This window comes from Drosophila arizonae, chromosome 4 (genome assembly GCF_054131065.1).
Source record: "Drosophila arizonae isolate 15081-1271.41 chromosome 4, UAZ_ARI_1.0, whole genome shotgun sequence".
In the NCBI taxonomy this organism is placed as follows: Eukaryota; Metazoa; Arthropoda; class Insecta; order Diptera; family Drosophilidae; genus Drosophila; species Drosophila arizonae.
Window position 1 is genome coordinate 27,571,491 of NC_142924.1, and position 17,573 is coordinate 27,589,063.

A 17,573-nucleotide genomic window follows, 5' to 3' on the forward strand; every position below is an offset into this window, starting at 1 on the left:
GACACACTTTTAAACTATTTTTGTAATGTAACTAAGACCACTAACCATAGACCGGACAAGTAGTGTAAAGCGTTTTGCATACTATTTTTCGGGAGTTATCTCCCAGACCACTTCGTATTTGCTCAGCTCTTCACTTTTAGGGTCGGGCCACGATTGTGTGATAGTAGGTTATTTATGCAAAGCGAACAGCTGATTTGAAAGCGTGACGTCATTATTTCAGAAAATGCCGGGTAGTGCTGCAAAAGAATCGATATTCCGTAATATCGATAGTCACGATATTTTCAGAGAAAAATATCGATAAAAACGATATATCGAACACTTCTTTTAAATGTTAATTTTCTTGCTTAGAAGCTATTATAATATTTATATTAATTATGACTTCTTAATGGATAAAATGGCAACCATTTCAAGATTAAAATAAAAGCAACAGCATCAAACAAAAACAAATTTATTCAACCAAACCAAATTATTTTTCATTAACTTAAACCTAAAACAGCAATTCATTAAAGCTCAAATTCACTATGCTGCTTAAAATTATATTATAATAATAACAAAAACAATTGCCTCCATGGCAGTTTGAAAAAAAAAAAAGAAATTAAGACAAAACCCATTGGTTTTTATTTAAAAAAAAAAAAATAGTTTGTTTACTGTTTCCGGTTTTAATGACGCCCTTCTGGAATTAGCAATCATTCCCGCTTTGCTAAATATCCTCTCGCTCTCAGAGGACGTTGCCTCATATTTTTTATTTACGAAGTGCAAAATGCTACCGGACTTGGGTGCCAATTCACTCTCTTGCAGCGATGGATGCATGCGTGTTAAGTGATTTTTAAGGCTTTTGGTATTTCCACTTGTTTTGCAGACCTTAAAGCAATTTCTGCACACCGCACAACCATCCTTTCCTTTTTCAAAATATTTCCACACTTCGGATTTTTTTGGGGCTCCCACGGTCTTATTTTCTTCATCGGAGTCCACCCTCGCCGCGCTTAAAACACACAAGCTATGACTCCAAGCTTTTCCAATAGGATATATCAATTGTACTTACGTTTTCTTCCCAAAAACTGATCCATTTTTTTCTTTCTATTGCAATTAAATTAAATCAATCAATTTGTATACAATTTAGCAAAATTAAATAAATACGCTTCTTACACAGTTAAAACCAACGCCAAGAATAACCATTTTTTTTCTTCGATATATCGATACTAAGAAACCCATATCGATCTTTTGCCAAAATTCGAAAATATCGATTATAACGATTCCGATCCGATATTTTTGCAGCACTAATGCCGGGTGCTTTTGAATTTGTATGAAAAACAAGCAATTTTGACAATGTTATTTGTTTAAAACTAGTAGAGTAAATAAAAAGAACTGGGTGGATAATCACATGTTTTATATAGAATCACGAATCGGAAAATATAAAGGATAATTTTTATACTCTAAATCGTTTTCTAAGCAATCCCTTGACAACTTTTACTTTTGCGTATAACGGATTTAACCTTACTATCTAAGGCTTTAATTTGTAAAACCACTAACCAGAGAACACATAGACCGGATACGTAGTGTAAAGCGTTTTGCACACTTTTTTTCGAGCGTTAACACCCCAGACAACTTCGTATTCGCTCGGCTCCTCACTTTTAGGTTTGGGTTACTAAAATATACGAAAGCACAATCATTTCGCTTCATGCGCTCGACCGAGATGGTCAAATGTTGAACAAAAGATCCATCTATGCTAGATGTTTCCCTTGCTCTCTCTCCCGATGCTCTCTGCTCTCTCAAATGTGTATATGCATCAGTGCTGCCAGAATTTTGAAGGCAAGAATTGCTAGAATTTCAAAAAAAGTTGCTAAAATTGCTAAAAAATTTATTAAAATTGCTAAAAGAAATTGCCAAATTTTGTTAAAATTTTATATGTTAAATTTATTACTTTTATTTATGATTAAGTTTTTAAATGATAGTTAAAATGTCGTCCAATTGTTCCAATATACTTTCTTCATCATTAATAGCATATTTGGAGCTGTCGCTTATTTTTGCCAAACATTTTTTTGGCAGCACATAATTATGGCAGCATTTATCATGCCTTTGCAATCCATATCTGTAATATTTATCTAAGTTTGTATAAAGAGTTTTTATTAATTTTACAACAAAAGGCAACTTGTTTTTTTGTGTACACGCACCCATCGCACTTATATGTTTTTTTGTGGCAGCGTGGTAGCGCACATCATAAAGCTTCGCGCCAATAGTGCACTTGCAATAGGCGCAATAGGCCCTTGTTGAGTCTGTGTCATCCTTGCGAATCCACTCTTTAAACTCGCCACTCAACCACACATCGCGAAATTTTTGGGTATACGTTTTTGGCATATTTTATAAAACTTTTAATGAATCTAGCCACTAACCAGAGAACACATAGACTAGACAACTAGTGGAAAGCTTTTTGCACGCTTTTTTTGAGGCTTTAACACCCCAGACAGCTTTGGACTCGCTCGGCTCCTTACTTTTAGGTTCGAGCTACGAAAAAATACGAACGCACAATCATTTCGCTTCATGCGCTCGACCGAGATGGTCAACTTTTGAACAAAAGATCTCTCTATGCTCAATGTTTCCCTTGCTCTCTCTCTCTCTCTCTCGCGATGCTCTCTGCTCTCTCGAATGTGTATATGTATGTATACATGTGAGGCTCACATTGTGAGCACAAGCAGCAGCTCACGAAAATTTCTTCGCAGCAGCAGTGCTGTCATAATTTTTCGAGCAAATAGAGCCAGATTGGCAAAAAAAAGAAGCTACAAGAAGCTAAATTCAGGAAAAAATAAGCCAAAATAAAAGCTGGGTTTAAAAAACACTATTTTCTTAATTAAATTCATTTATGATTATTCATTTGTTTTTAATTATTTGATTCCTTCAACTATATCTCCACTTTCAAGAGAAATATTCAAATCAGGAACGTCGAAATCATCACTCCACTCTCAACAGAGACGTATTTAATAACGACACCTAAGACCATTAACGTAGAAATTATAGATATATGTATATGCATATACATATATACAAATTATAAAGTATTCAATCTTTTAAAGAGAGGTCAGGTGTTTAATAAATAATTATTATTTACCAAGCCGCTTTGTCACTTGATTTGTTCAAAACCAAAATAAATTTAACGCTTCCAATCTTATTTCTTCCAGAAAATGAGGAGCCAACGAATGTTTAATTATGTTGTACATTTAGTACGGTGTAGTTTAAATCGCTAAACGCTCATGCAGTCGCATAATTTTGTTTGGCGGAGAGTACCTAGGTTGTTGATGAGAGCAATTAATGTGTGATTTGCCACATAGAGGAAAAGTGCTGTTGATTGTTGCTGTGGTTTTTTTTGGAGTTTGCCCAAAATCAATTTTTTCTTTCTGTGCCCATCCAATTCGTGCACGTTAGTGTTTTTTTGTTGACACACGAGACCTGTTGCTCATACCACGAAATGATTTCTATAGATTGTATGATATAAAATCATGTATCGATACTTGTATTCATGATTTTTTGTGTTGACAGCGATAAGAACAAAATAAATCAAAATAAGTAAATGAAAATTAAATAAAGCTAATATAGAGCTAAATTAATTTTTTTAAAGCCAGAATTCCCGCAACCCGCCGTTTTCAAATTTTTCCCGCATTGGGACTTCAAATAAAGCCAGATCTGACGGGAAAAAAGCTAAAATGACACCCCTGCGCAGCAGGAACCCATGCCTTCCCTTCTGTGTGAAGAGTATACCGAACTTTTCAAACCGGTTGCCATGCGTTTTCGTTATTATTTGTGGGAAGGGTATGAAAGGGTTGGTGCGCATAATGAAAATGTTTTCGCGACGAGCATGAGCATGAGTTTGAGCGACCATAGAGAGAGAGAGAGAGAGAGTAGGACAAAAGCGCATAGACGTGTTTCATATAAGAATAGTACCATTTCGTTTGAGCGCTTGCAGCGCACTGACTTTGTCGTGCAATATTTTCACTGCTCGAGCCTCCAGCGACCGAGCCGAGGAAATATGAAGAAAAGTGGTCGACCAACTTAACATTTTCTGCTGTAGAAAAATTTGTTCTACATGTCTAGTCTATGTGTTCTCTGGTTAGTGCTAATAATCTATTTTCTATTTATTTAAACTACGATGAATTCTGATCGTACAAACTATCGTCACGAAATTGTGGCGGCCGGCGATAATTATCGAAAAAGTTATTGATACTAGTTACGATCTCAGCTGCTTGGACACAAAGCAATACAACCAATTTAGCAATTTAAGTTTATTATTTAGTAAATGTGGCGTGTATATGTATATGGAACTTTTTATTGTGAATTTATGTACTAGTTGTGTTGCTGTTCTGTTTAGAAGTACGTGAGTGAAAATCAAATCAAAAGCTGCTCATATGTGCATACATGTACATACATATGTATGTACATATGTATGTATGAGCGTATGTTCGTACAAACCAGTGCTGCCAGAATTTTGAAGGCAAGAATTGCTAGAATTTCAAAAAAAAGTTGCTAAAATTGCTAAAAAATTTATTAAAATTGCTAAAAGAAATGGCCAAATTTTGTTAAAATTTTATATGTTAAATTTATTACTTTTATTTATGATTAAGTTTTTAAATGATAGTTAAAATGTCGTCCAATTGTTCTAATATACTTTCTTCATCATTAATAGCATATTTGGAGCTGCATCTGCTATGCATATCGCGTCGCCCACTTCAATAAGCTCAAGGCTTAGAAATGTTGAGACAATTGTGCCTTTACTACTGCTGAAATAGTTAATAGCAACTCCTAAAGATTTAAGAAAATTTAAACAATTCGTCTAGCAAAAGACTGAATGCCGAGTCACCAATATCAGCCCGCAAATTTTCCGCAAAGTGCTCGGCAAGAACATTTTTTATTATATGACTGCACTTTGTTCTGCCCAATTTTATGTTTGCTGTCGATTGGCAAGCTGCAAATTGGTGCGCACATAATTGCGACAAATGATCGCTTGTCACTATTGCTGCGTGTTTTGCAATGTATGTATAGGCACAGTGCAGCCTCATGCTCCTCCGTCTTGTCACTTTTTACAACAAAAGGCAACTTGTTTTTTTGTGTACACGCACCCATCGCTCTTATATATTTTTTTGTGGCAGCGTGGTGGCGCACATCATAAAGCTTCGCGCCAATAGTGCACTTGCAATAGGCGCAATAGGCCCTTGTTGAGTCTGTGTCATCCTTGCGAATCCACTCTTTAAACTCGCCACTCAACCACACATCGCGAAATTTTTGGGTATACGTTTTTGGCGTATTTTATAAAACTTTTAATGAATCTAACAAAACAGCATACAATTTAAAGCTCAGCGCACTAATGACACTCGATCACTTTCGATGAATTTGTAAACTACTTATTGTTCACAACTATTGAACTATTGTTCACAAGTTTGTGCATTTATCGATATTGTTATGATTTTGAACAAGTTGAGTTCTTTTTAAGATGATGTTATTGTGAGATCACAAAAATCACAAAATTGCTAAAAGTTGCATAATTTTTTTTTTTAAATAGCTATATTTGTGGCTAATAGCAATTAAAAAAAAAAATTGCAAACTCAAATTCAAAATTGCTAGATCTAGCAACTTAATGGCTAAAATGGCAGCACTGGTACAAACAGAAGATAGCGGACACACAATTAGCAAATAAATAAATAAAATAAGTAGAAGTAAATATGCTTGGTGGAAAAGTTATCTTAAATTGCAAAATAAAACTATTAAAAACAACAAATAATATTGGTTTTATCACTAACCAGAGAACACATAGACTAGACAACTAGTGGAAAGCTTTTTGCACGCTTTTTTTGAGGCTTTAGCACCCCAGACAGCTTTGGACTCGCTCGGCTCCTTACTTTTAGGTTCGAGCTACGAAAAAATACGAACGCACAATCATTTCGCTTCATGCGCTCGACCGAGATGGTCAACTTTTGAACAAAAGATCCCTCTATGCTCAATGTTTCCCTTGCTCTCTCTCTCTCTCGATGTTCTCTGCTCTCTCGAATGTGTATATGTATGTATACATGTGAGGCTCACATTGTGAGCACAAGCAGCAGCTCACGAAAATTGAAATTTCTTCGCAGCAAGAACCCATGCCTTCCCTTATGTGTGAAGAGTATACCGAACTTTTCAAACCGTTTGCCATGCGTTTGCGTTATTATTTGTGGGAAGAGTATGAAAGCGCTGGTGCGCATAATGAAAATGTTTTCGCGACGAGCATGCACACATACACTGTCCCTTGCTACATGTACTATGAGCATTTGTATGCCTGTGTGCAAAGCCCTTGCTGGCTATAGCAATTTGAAATCCTAGCATTTGCATTTGGTCGATCTTGTGAAGTGCTCACACTTACATAAATATGTTTGATTGTGTGTACGCAGGGGCCGCGATGCTCACAAATGATGGGGTAATCATTGTAGAAGCAGTTCAGTGCCTTTATATGTATGTGCGTGAGTGTATGTTTATATGTGTATGCATGCGACATGAGCATTGACGTGTGCCTACGACAACTTTGAATTGTGTGAAGGATTTTGGGTTTGACCGGAAGAGGCGCGCTTATATTTAAGTAGATGATTTTATTTCAATGATCGTGGGTTTGCCTATCAGAATGATTTTTGCTAGAAATGTAGTACCTGATCAATCCCAGTGGCCAAATTGGAATGCGATTTTCGATCCCTTTGTACCTGCACATATACAGGTGAAATTTACCTTTTTAATAAAAAGTATATGTATGTACATACATACATATACTGGCTAAATGGACCCATTTTAAAGAGTGCATCTGTTAGATGTCATAAAAATCATGCAATTAAAAAATACCTTTAAAAGTAATAGGAAGTGCACTTGTTACTTTAGTTAATCATCTACTTAAATATAAGCGCGCCTCTTCCGGTCAAACCCAAAATCCTTCACACAATTCAAAGTTGTCGTAGGCACACGTCAATGCTCATGTCGCATGCATACACATATAAACATACACTCACGCACATACATATAAAGGCACTGAACTGCTTCTACAATGATTACCCCATCATTTGTGAGCATCGCGGCCCCTGCGTACACACAATCAAACATATTTATGTAAGTGTGAGCACTTCACAAGATCGACCAAATGCAAATGCTAGGATTTCAAATTGCTATAGCCAGCAAGGGCTTTGCACACAGGCATACAAATGCTCATAGTACATGTAGCAAGGGACAGTGTATGTGTGCATGCTCGTCGCGAAAACATTTTCATTATGCGCACCAGCGCTTTCATACTCTTCCCACAAATAATAACGCAAACGCATGGCAAACGGTTTGAAAAGTTCGGTATACTCTTCACACATAAGGGAAGGCATGGGTTCTTGCTGCGAAGAAATTTCAATTTTCGTGAGCTGCTGCTTGTGCTCACAATGTGAGCCTCACATGTATACATACATATACACATTCGAGAGAGCAGAGAACATCGAGAGAGAGAGAGAGCAAGGGAAACATTGAGCATAGAGGGATCTTTTGTTCAAAAGTTGATCATCTCGGTCGAGCGCATGAAGCGAAATGATTGTGCGTTCGTATTTTTTCGTAGCTCGAACCTAAAAGTAAGGAGCCGAGCGAGTCCAAAGCTGTCTGGGGTGCTAAAGCCTCAAAAAAAGCGTGCAAAAAGCTTTCCACTAGTTGTCTAGTCTATGTGTTCTCTGGTTAGTGGTTTTATTTAGTACTAGCTGGCCCGGCAAACGTTGCATTGCACTCTATATTATTTCTAGGTAAAGAAATGTTGAAAGCTATGTTTTTCAGGTTGGGATACACTCTGATTAATTTATTAATCGGATTTTCATTCAAGCACCTTGTGGTAAACGACATTCTTCGTTTTTTGGTCGGGTGCAAGAACAAATAATGCGGATGGTTTGCCAACGCGTGAGCATGCTACGTACAATTGACCATGAGAAAAACACGCATTATCTAGATTGAGGCCACAAATAGTCAAAGATTGGCCCTGTGACTTGTTGATCGTCATGGCGAAGGCAAGACGAATTGAATTCGTTTAAATTCAAAGGGCATATCTGTTGAGATCATCGGAATCCTAGGAATAAGAACTTCATCTTTAAATTTTCCTTTGACTATCGACGCGTGAATCACATTGCTCATTGCGTTCCATTGCACAGTTTTGGTTGGTTTAAATTTCTAAGCATGCAAATCTTGGAGAATTGCTCTTTTCATAGCTGTGTTCATTTCTTGACGCCGGTCAACTTGTTCTTCCATATTGCCCATGAAGTATATTTACAAGAATTTGTGCTGTGCATCTTCAATAGGTTGCAATGATCCAATGCGATGGCAAATCTGGCCTTGAATCTTTAAATTCAAAGCCATAGTTATAGTTAGATTTACAAACACTTTTTACAGAAATCTAACAAACTACATTATTCCAAATTTTTGAATTTTTTTTTATTTTTTGACAGTCATAGAAAATAAAATTTTTAATGTAAATTACCTTAAATGTCGGATTATATCCGTCTCCAATAATTTCCGCCCAAAATGAAGTCATTTGGAAACAGGCACTGTATTTTTGAGTGTTCGCTAGAAAATGTCGTGATTCTAGTGTTTCGCCATAAAGCAGGGAACGCAATGGCTCTGGTGGCGGGACCACTAATGGCAATGTCACTTTACCACTAAGGCAGCACAAACCGGGCGTTTCACCAGCAAACTTCAATGCGCCACAATGCTGGCAAACAACGTCCATTGGACCAATGCAAACTAAACAATTCAAGCTGTAATCAATGGTGCAATCATATCGAGACGCTGTTCGATTCAAATCAATCCTTGAACCATTTCTTATTGCCGTTTCTTGGGCTGCCTATCTTTGAGAAGCACGAATTAAGGCCCTTCTTTGTTGGGTACTAACGCGGAGCCTTTCTCGGGCGATTTCTCGCTCTTCGTCAGATAATTGACTCGCGCTATTCCGTTGCCTAATTGCATTATGGGTCCGCCGGGAATGATTAGATCTTCTAGGACGCGGCATGTTTAGACTCATTCACGAAAGTGAAATGAGTATATTGGTTTTGCCCAATGTCCGTCTTGCTGTCCGTCCGTCTGTCCGTATGAACGCAATCTATTTCGGCGCTATTGAAGCTAGAGACTTGAAATTTGGAACACATACTCGTGTATATCTCCGATTTATAAAGTGTTAAAATTTTCCCGATCCGCCCACTAGGGGCGTGGCAAATCGGAAAAAGCATTTTCCGATACACCATGTTTGTTGAAGAGCTAGAAAGCTGAAATTTGGTATGTAGGTCCGCGCCGATCACCCAAGATCACAAGCTATGGCGGGTATATCTCCGCCCATTAGGGGCGTGGCAAATTGGATAAAACTGTATCTCCTAAAGTTATAAACCTAGAATGCTGAAATTTTGCATGTAAGCTGATGTTTTAATTCTATGAAGATAGGTGAAAAAATTATATATCTACGCCAATGGCGCCTATGGCGTGGAAAATCGGACCTGAAGATATAGTGATTTTTCGAATTCTGCTATATTTTAGGCACTATTGATGCTAGAGACCTGAAATTTTGTATATAAGTTAACAACAAATATATTTTTCAAGTTAAAAACAAAAATATTCTGCATTGCAACAAAACCCAATGGGAATTGTTGCAACACAAATAAAACGTAACAAGCTGATCAGACCAATAAGCCAAAACTGCTGACACCATGTCTAGCGGACTTCCTGCACACGCCAACCAGAGCTCCAGCAATTCCAAGAAGAATTGCACAACGGTTCAACAACACCACGAGCGACGCCGCTGCCAACGTCGTCGACTGAACCACAGCTTAGCTAGGGATAGAATTGATTTAAGTAATTTAGTTGCAAATTTGTTCTTGAATAAAACGGACTGCATTTAAGCAGTAAAATATAAAAACATCTTTTTTTACCGTTTAAATAAAGAAAGAACTTAACTGGCGCCCGAGCAGGGACCGGCTTCGCGCGCAATACAGCAAAACGTTTAGTACGTGCGTGATACTGCAAGTCAAAAGCAGAGTCGGTTCAAATAAAACGAAAATTCGATCGCGTTACAACACAGCAAAACGCCTGTACGAGCGCGACCGAAAATCACCAAAGCAACTCACGTCGCGTAACTTCGACGTTCGGTGAAATTCGTTAAAGGTAGTCTGGAACGTAATAGTTCGATTGCCCATCGGTGGACGGTAATCCTGTACGGCCCGCCCACAGGATACTTCAACGGAGTCTGGTCGCAGGATCCCCAGTAGGTACAACCAAAAAGGATGAAATCCGGATCAGCAGTGAAGACCGCCACATCATCATTATTGTAAGTTAGAAACATAAGAACACGAAACAAGAAACTAACAAAACTAAAACTAAAACAAATAAGTGTAATAAAATATAAGAAAAGTTTTTGAGAAAAATAAAAATTAAATAAGTGTAATAAAATATAAAAAAAATTTTTGAGAGAAATAAAAATCAAACAAGTTTAAGAAAATTTAAGAAAAATTTTTAGAAAAATAAAGAGAAAAATAAAATATTAAAAAAAAAAAAAAAAAAAAAAAAAAAAAACACAAAAAATAAAAAAGCGTAAAGCGATCAAATTCAAAGTGACTACAATAGTAGTATAAAATAACCCAACTTTGCGATTCCCAAGGGACCCTCCAAAGTAGAAGGGAAAAACCAGCCACTGGTCTTAATACAAAATAAAAATAAAAGCTAAATTTAAATTTAAAAAAAAAAAAAAAAAATTTATATCAGAAATTTCTTTATATTAAATTAAGTTGTACTAATGATAATCATAAACTAACACTAACTAACTAACTAAATTCAATCAAAAATCCACCTGTAAACATAAAACAATAGATCAAAGTCACAGTTGATAACGTATGGCTAACGAGAATAATTTGATTAGGCCCCCAGTGTTAGTCGAACAACCCCAAGTAGGTGCACACATTATCAATAGGCAGCAACAACGACATATAGACCGTCAGAACGAACACTTGCAGAACAGAGGCATGGCGAATAACGCAGAACAGTTGATTGCAGCCACTGTCGCTCAAATTTTGACAGAACAACTTCCGACGCTAGTGAGACAAATAGTTAACCCTTCTAGAGAATTCAATGACGTGGACGATCAGACCATAAACGACAATCAAAATTTGAACGACCTTAACAGAGTACCAGACATTGTCAAAAGTCTTAGGGAATTTTCCGGCAACAAAATTGAATTTAGCTCATGGAAAAAGAGTGTGGATCGCATACTCTCCATATATGCAAGCCAAGTTGGATCACCAATGTACTATGGCATTTTGCATACCGTGAGAAATAAGATCATCGGTCAAGCCGACGCGGCCCTCGAATCTTACAATGTTCCCCTTAATTGGAGTGCCATCTCCAAGTGTCTCACACTGCACTATGCAGATAAAAGAGATATAAATACATTAGAATACGAGATGACTATGTTAATACAGGGCAACAACCAGACAGTAGAACAGTTTTATCAGGTTGTCTACAACCAGCTGACTTTAATATTGAACAAAGTAGGATGTATGGAACTAAATAGAGAGTCGGAACTACTCATGACGAAAATGTACAGGGAAAAAGCATTAGACACTTTCATCAGAGGTTTGAGAGGAGACTTGCCACGTATTCTTAGCATAAAGGAACCAACAGACCTTCCCTCAGCTCTCCATTTATGTTTGAAATTAGAAAATCAGAACTATAGAACAAACATAGCATTCAATAAAAGCCATCAAACAGGTCACAAAAGCGTAGCTCGAAACGCAACACCACCCATGTTGCCACCGCGTATGGTTCAATACGCACAAAATCCCCCTCAGATGATGAGATCTGTACCAATTGGTTTCAGAGCTCAAGTGCCAATGCAACATGCATGGCCAAATACCATTAATCAGGGACACCAATACCATAGACAACAATATTACCAAACGCAACCTCAACAGACAAACGTACCGCCCCGACCATTAGCACCCAAACCACAGCCACGCCCCGAACCAATGGACGTTGACAAAAGCATCCAAACACGGATGGTAAATTACATGAACAGGCCAAATTTTGAACTAGGGAAAAGACCCCCACCAATAACAAATACAACGGACAAAAGACAACGAAATTTTAATATTCAAATGGGAGAGGAATATCCCGACAATGACTACCACAACGCTTCCATAAGTATGGAAGAATACGGACAGACCATCGAAAGCTACGAACAACAGACCGAACACGAACAATCACTACAAGAGTACGCACAACAAATTGAACAAAATGACGACGAACAAGAGAGCCCCATTGAACATGATAACATTAATTTTTTAGAATAACTAGCTCTTCGCTTCCTTACATAGAATGTAAGACAAAAAGCGGAGAGATACTTAAAATACTAATAGACACAGGTTCGAACAGAAATTACATACAGCCCAAACTAGTTTCTAACCCGATTCCCAATCAAAAGCCTTTCGAAGCCGTAACAGTCGGCGGAAATATAAGAATAACTCACCATAAAATCGCTAATCTCTTTGACAGACAAGATATCCAAGTAAAGTTTTTCCTATTACCTACGTTAAAAGCATTTGACGCAATTCTGGGCAACGACAGCCTTAAAGAACTAGAGGCCGTAATCCATAGCAGCAAGAATCAATTAATAATTAAAGATACCATATTTATACCCCTTAAACAGAAAAAAATCGAGGCAGTTAACACTGTCATACCACGGACAGATCACATGACTATCGAACAGAAACAAAGATTAAAACAGTTAGTTACGAAATACCCCAATTTATTTGCCACCCCAAACGAAAAATTAACCTACACAACCAATGTAAAAGCAGAAATTCGAACCAAGACAGACTCACCCATATATTCCAAATTTTACCAATTCCCAATGTCTTTAAAAGACGAAGTCCATAAACAAATACGAGAACTTTTAGAGGACGGAATTATTCGCCCATCCCGATCACCCTACAATTCACCTGTGTGGATTGTTCCCAAGAAAATGGATGCTTCCCAAGAGAAAAAGTATAGAATGGTTATTGATTACAGAAAGCTTAACAAAGAAACAATAGCAGACAAGTACCCTATTCCAGAAATAAACGAAGTACTAGCACAACTTGGGAATAATAAAATTTTTTCAGTGCTTGACTTAAAAAGTGGCTTCCATCAAATTCCATTAAAAGAAGCAGATATTGAAAAGACCGCCTTCTCCGTAAACAACGGAAAATACGAGTTTACACGACTCCCTTTCGGTCTGAAAAACGCACCTTCTATTTTTTAAAGGGCGTTAGATGACATTCTTCGTGATCATATCGGCAAGATATGCTTCATTTACATAGACGACATTATCATATTTAGCAAAGATAATGAAACACATGCAGAAAATCTTGACACAATTTTTCGAACTCTTCAAGAAGCTAACATGAAATGTCAGTTAGACAAATGCGAGTTCTTTAAAGACAAGGTAGAATTTCTCGGCTTTGTCATCTCAGATAAAGGCGTCGAGACTAACCCAGACAAAATAGCAACCATAGCCAAGTATCCCTATCCAAAAACACTCAAAGACTTGAGATCTTTCCTCGGACTCTCTAGCTACTATAGAAGGTTCATAAGAGATTTCGCTAAGTTGGCAAAACCACTTAGCTCTCTTTTAAGAGGGGAGGATGGACGAGTGTCCAAAAGCCAGTCTTCAAAAAAACTAATTAATCTCAGTCAAGAAGCCATTGATTCCTTTGACAAAATCAAAAACGCTCTAATATCCAATGAAGTTATTTTACAATACCCAGACTTTAATAAGGAATTTCAATTAACAACAGACGCATCCAATTATGCAATTGGAGCAGTCTTATCTCAGAATAAACGACCCATATGCTTCCTTTCAAGAACATTGTCAAAATCCGAAGAAAATTACGCCACTAATGAAAAAGAAATGTTGGCGATTATTTGGGCACTAAAAGCCCTCAAAAATTACCTTTACGGTAAGGCAAAAGTAAAAATATACACAGATCATCAACCACTTACACATTCGCTTAGCAGTTGGAATGGCAACGCTCGAATCAAAAGATGGAAAACGTACCTAGAAGAGTTTGATTATGAACTCCTTTATAAACCAGGCAGGGATAACACAGTAGCAGACGCATTGTCAAGAATACCCATAGTAAACCAAATCAATTCAGTAACATCCACTCAGCATAGCGCAGAAAGTTCAAGTCACAACCTAATACCTAGTATAGAGGTCCCGATAAACGTATTCAAGAACCAAATATTCTTAAACAAAGCAAACACGGACGACTATAAATTCCAAATCCCTTTCCCAACTTTCCATAGACATCTAATAACTAGACAAGAGTACACAGAAAATAACTTAGTTCAGATATTAAAAAAGCATTTAAACCCTTCTGTAATTAACGGGATAATAACGTCGGAAGAAATCATGAACCAAATTCAACAAATATACCCCAAACACTTTAGGAATTATAAAATCAGATTCACCCAGACACAAGTGAAGGACTTGACTAATGAAACAGAGCAGGACGAACATATACTAAAAATACACAATAGAGCTCACCGCAACGCAATAGAAAATAAAAAACAATTATCAGAAACCCATTACTTCCCCAAAATGAAACAGAAAATAGCGGCATTAGTCAAACAATGTCAAGTCTGTAAAGAAGAAAAATACGACAGACAACCAAACAACCCTAAACTAAATGAAACACCCATACCTCAATATCCTGGACATATAATTCATGTAGACATATACACGACAGGCAAAAACTTAGTACTGACAGCAATAGATAAATTTTCGAAATTAGCCCAAGGACGCATCATCAAATCTAGAGCAATAGAGGACATAAAAAAACCACTTCACGACATTTTATTTTATTATGGAGTTCCGAAATTCGTGGTCATAGATAACGAAAAATCTCTGAATTCAGCATCCATAACATTCATGATGCGAGATCAATTAGGGATTGAAATTTATAACACTCCACCTTATAAAAGCACAGTCAACGGCCAAGTCGAACGATTTCACTCTACGCTTTCAGACATTATGAGATGTAACAAGAGAAAACAAGAATATAAAACCTTTCAAGAATTAATTGACAAATCAATATACGACTATAACTACACCATTCATTCAACGACTAACAGACGACCACTAGATTTGTTTTTTGGCAGAAACCTAACGACGAACCCAGAACAATATGAAAAATCTAGACAAGACAACATTGACAGACTTAGACAGAAACAAACAATAGACTTACAGAACCACAATAAAAGACGCAACGAAATACGTACCTACACACCAGGACAAGAAATATACGTCAAGATCAACAACAGACTAGGAACTAAATTGTCTCCCAGATACAAAAAAGAAACAGTAAAAGAGGACAGAAACACAACAGTACTAACCTCAACAAATAGAGTCATACATAAAAGTAATATTAAAAACGTTTGACATTTATAGACTACTCGTAATAATGGCGATGATGGTACAACCTATCGAACCGAATATGGACATAACGAACCATACGGCAGCACAAACCATAACGATCTACGACGGACTAGGCAAAATACAAACAACGACGACAAGAATTATTCACATCATTAACTTAGGCAAAATTAAAGAAGCTTTAGAGCAAATAGAATTTCATACAGAAAAAAATTTAAAATTTAGCAGTTTATACCACACCTTGCACCACGAAATTAACCAAACTCACTTGACTTTACGCACTATAGATTATGACATTAACAAGAGGACCACAAGGGCCATTAATATTCTAGGCACAGCTTGGAAATACATAGCAGGCAACCCAGATCATGATGACTTCGTGCAGATAGAAGAACATATTAATAAAGTCATAGATAACAATAACAAACAAGTAATAATAAACTCACAGTTAGAACAAAGATTAAATAAGTTGACCACAGTTACCAATACCCTTACAAACAATATACGGAAAGACGATAGATTCACACATGATATAGCGGAAAGTTTACAGAACCAAGTTAGATTGATCAAAGAGGAGGTTATTAATATAAAATATGCCATACAATGGGCAAAAGTTAACGTAATAAACTCATTTTTACTAAAAAAGGCAGAAATAGACGAAATAGAGAGAATCTTCAAAGCTGGTAGAATGCCTTCATTATCCGTAGAAGAAATGCTAGAATATTCAGACGTGGCCATATTTCACAATACTACTACTTTGTTTTATGTAATAAAAATACCTAACGTAGAAGAAACTGATTATGAAAACCTAATTGTGAAACCAGTCGTAAGAAATAACGTTATCATAAATATAGAGTATAAACAAATATTGTCTCGAAAAAATGTAATGTTTGGAATTATAAAAAATTGTAAAAAATATAATAACATTAAGATTTGTTCAAAAAATAACATTGTCAACATTAGCAATAGTACATGTTTGCCTAGGCTCCTCAATGGAGAAAAGTCGCTGTGTGAGTTCAGTAACGCCGAGCATGTGGAACCCATCGAAGAAGTGGCCAACGGTCTTCTGATCCTCAACAACTTTGATGGAGTGGTGACATCGACCACAACAAGTACATGGTTAAACGGCACCTATGTCATTCGCTTTACCAACGAGTCCATTTCAATTGGCAACCGGACTTTCAACAACCTAGAGAGCAGCACACTGAGAGTCGGCTCTTCGATAATCCAGATGACACCAGAAGAATCGAGACGACTCCAAATTCTATCACTAAAGGCTTTGCAGGCATTACACATCAACAATACCCAAAGATTAGAACACCTAAAACTTACGACACATGCAATATCATCCATAATATTGGTCTGCATAGTCGTGATAATCATTGTCATTGCCTTCCTCTACATAAAGAGAGCGAAAAAAATTACGTTACTACTGGACAATAGCCAGGTAAAGAAAGTAACAGAGGCACCAAGACGAACCATAGAAAACATACAGTTCAACGACATTCCCTTCTTTTAATGATCGCTTGAGGACAAGCTCAAATCAAAGGGGGAAGAGTTAACAACAAATATATTTTTCAAGTTAAAAACAAAAATATTTTGCATTGCAACAAAACCCAATGGGAATTGTTGCAACACAAATAAAACGTAACAAGCTGATCAGACCAATAAGCCAAAACTGCTGACACCATGTCTAGCGGACTTCCTGCACACGCCAACCAGAGCTCCAGCAATTCCAAGAAGAATTGCACAACGGTTCAACAACACCACGAGCGACGCCGCTGCCAACGTCGTCGACTGAACCACAGCTTAGCTAGGGATAGAATTGATTTAAGTAATTTAGTTGCAAATTTGTTCTTGAATAAAACGGACTGCATTTAAGCAGTAAAATATAAAAACATCTTTTTTTACCGTTTAAATAAAGAAAGAACTTAACTTATATACGCGGGTTGACCACCCACATCCAACGAGTTATGGTAGATATATGTCCGCCCATAGGGGGCGTGGCATACCGCAAAAGTTTATATCTCCAACAGTTTAAGAGCTAGAAGCTTCAAATTTGGATAGTTAAGTTACTGGTGGCCTCCTCTATCGATGCCCCAAA

At 37.0% G+C, this 17,573-nt stretch overlaps 1 protein-coding gene and 2 long non-coding RNA genes across 6 annotated transcripts in view; 1 reads left to right on the forward strand and 2 right to left on the reverse strand.

The window, feature by feature from the left end:
* Prestin (solute carrier family 26 member prestin) overlaps positions 1-200 on the reverse strand; it is a 40,782-nt gene extending 40,582 nt beyond the window's left edge. The window contains exon 1 of the mRNA XM_089468389.1: positions 46-200. The gene's annotated coding sequence lies outside the window, so the exon portion shown is untranslated. The remainder of the gene's footprint in view (positions 1-45) is intronic.
* A 436-nt stretch (positions 201-636) lies between these two features.
* Positions 637-8,574, reverse strand: LOC149269530 (uncharacterized). Of its 3 annotated transcripts, none has more exons than XR_016270005.1 (4): positions 8,495-8,574; positions 2,172-8,355; positions 1,043-2,102; positions 637-982 (listed from the first exon to the last, which is right to left on the reverse strand). It is a non-coding gene; the product is annotated as an uncharacterized LOC149269530 (long non-coding RNA). The 3 variants fall into 3 exon arrangements; XR_016270004.1 differs by lacking the exon at positions 8,495-8,574 and having other exon boundaries at positions 2,172-2,502; positions 3,934-4,062; XR_016270006.1 differs by lacking the exon at positions 8,495-8,574 and having other exon boundaries at positions 1,043-1,077; positions 1,147-2,102; positions 2,172-2,310.
* LOC149269531 (uncharacterized) lies at positions 4,220-17,369 on the forward strand. 2 transcript variants are annotated; one of them, XR_016270002.1, is made up of 2 exons: positions 4,220-4,359; positions 5,546-17,369. It is a non-coding gene; the product is annotated as an uncharacterized LOC149269531 (long non-coding RNA). The 2 variants fall into 2 exon arrangements; XR_016270003.1 differs by having other exon boundaries at positions 4,226-4,363.
* The last annotated feature ends 204 nt before the right edge of the window (positions 17,370-17,573 follow it).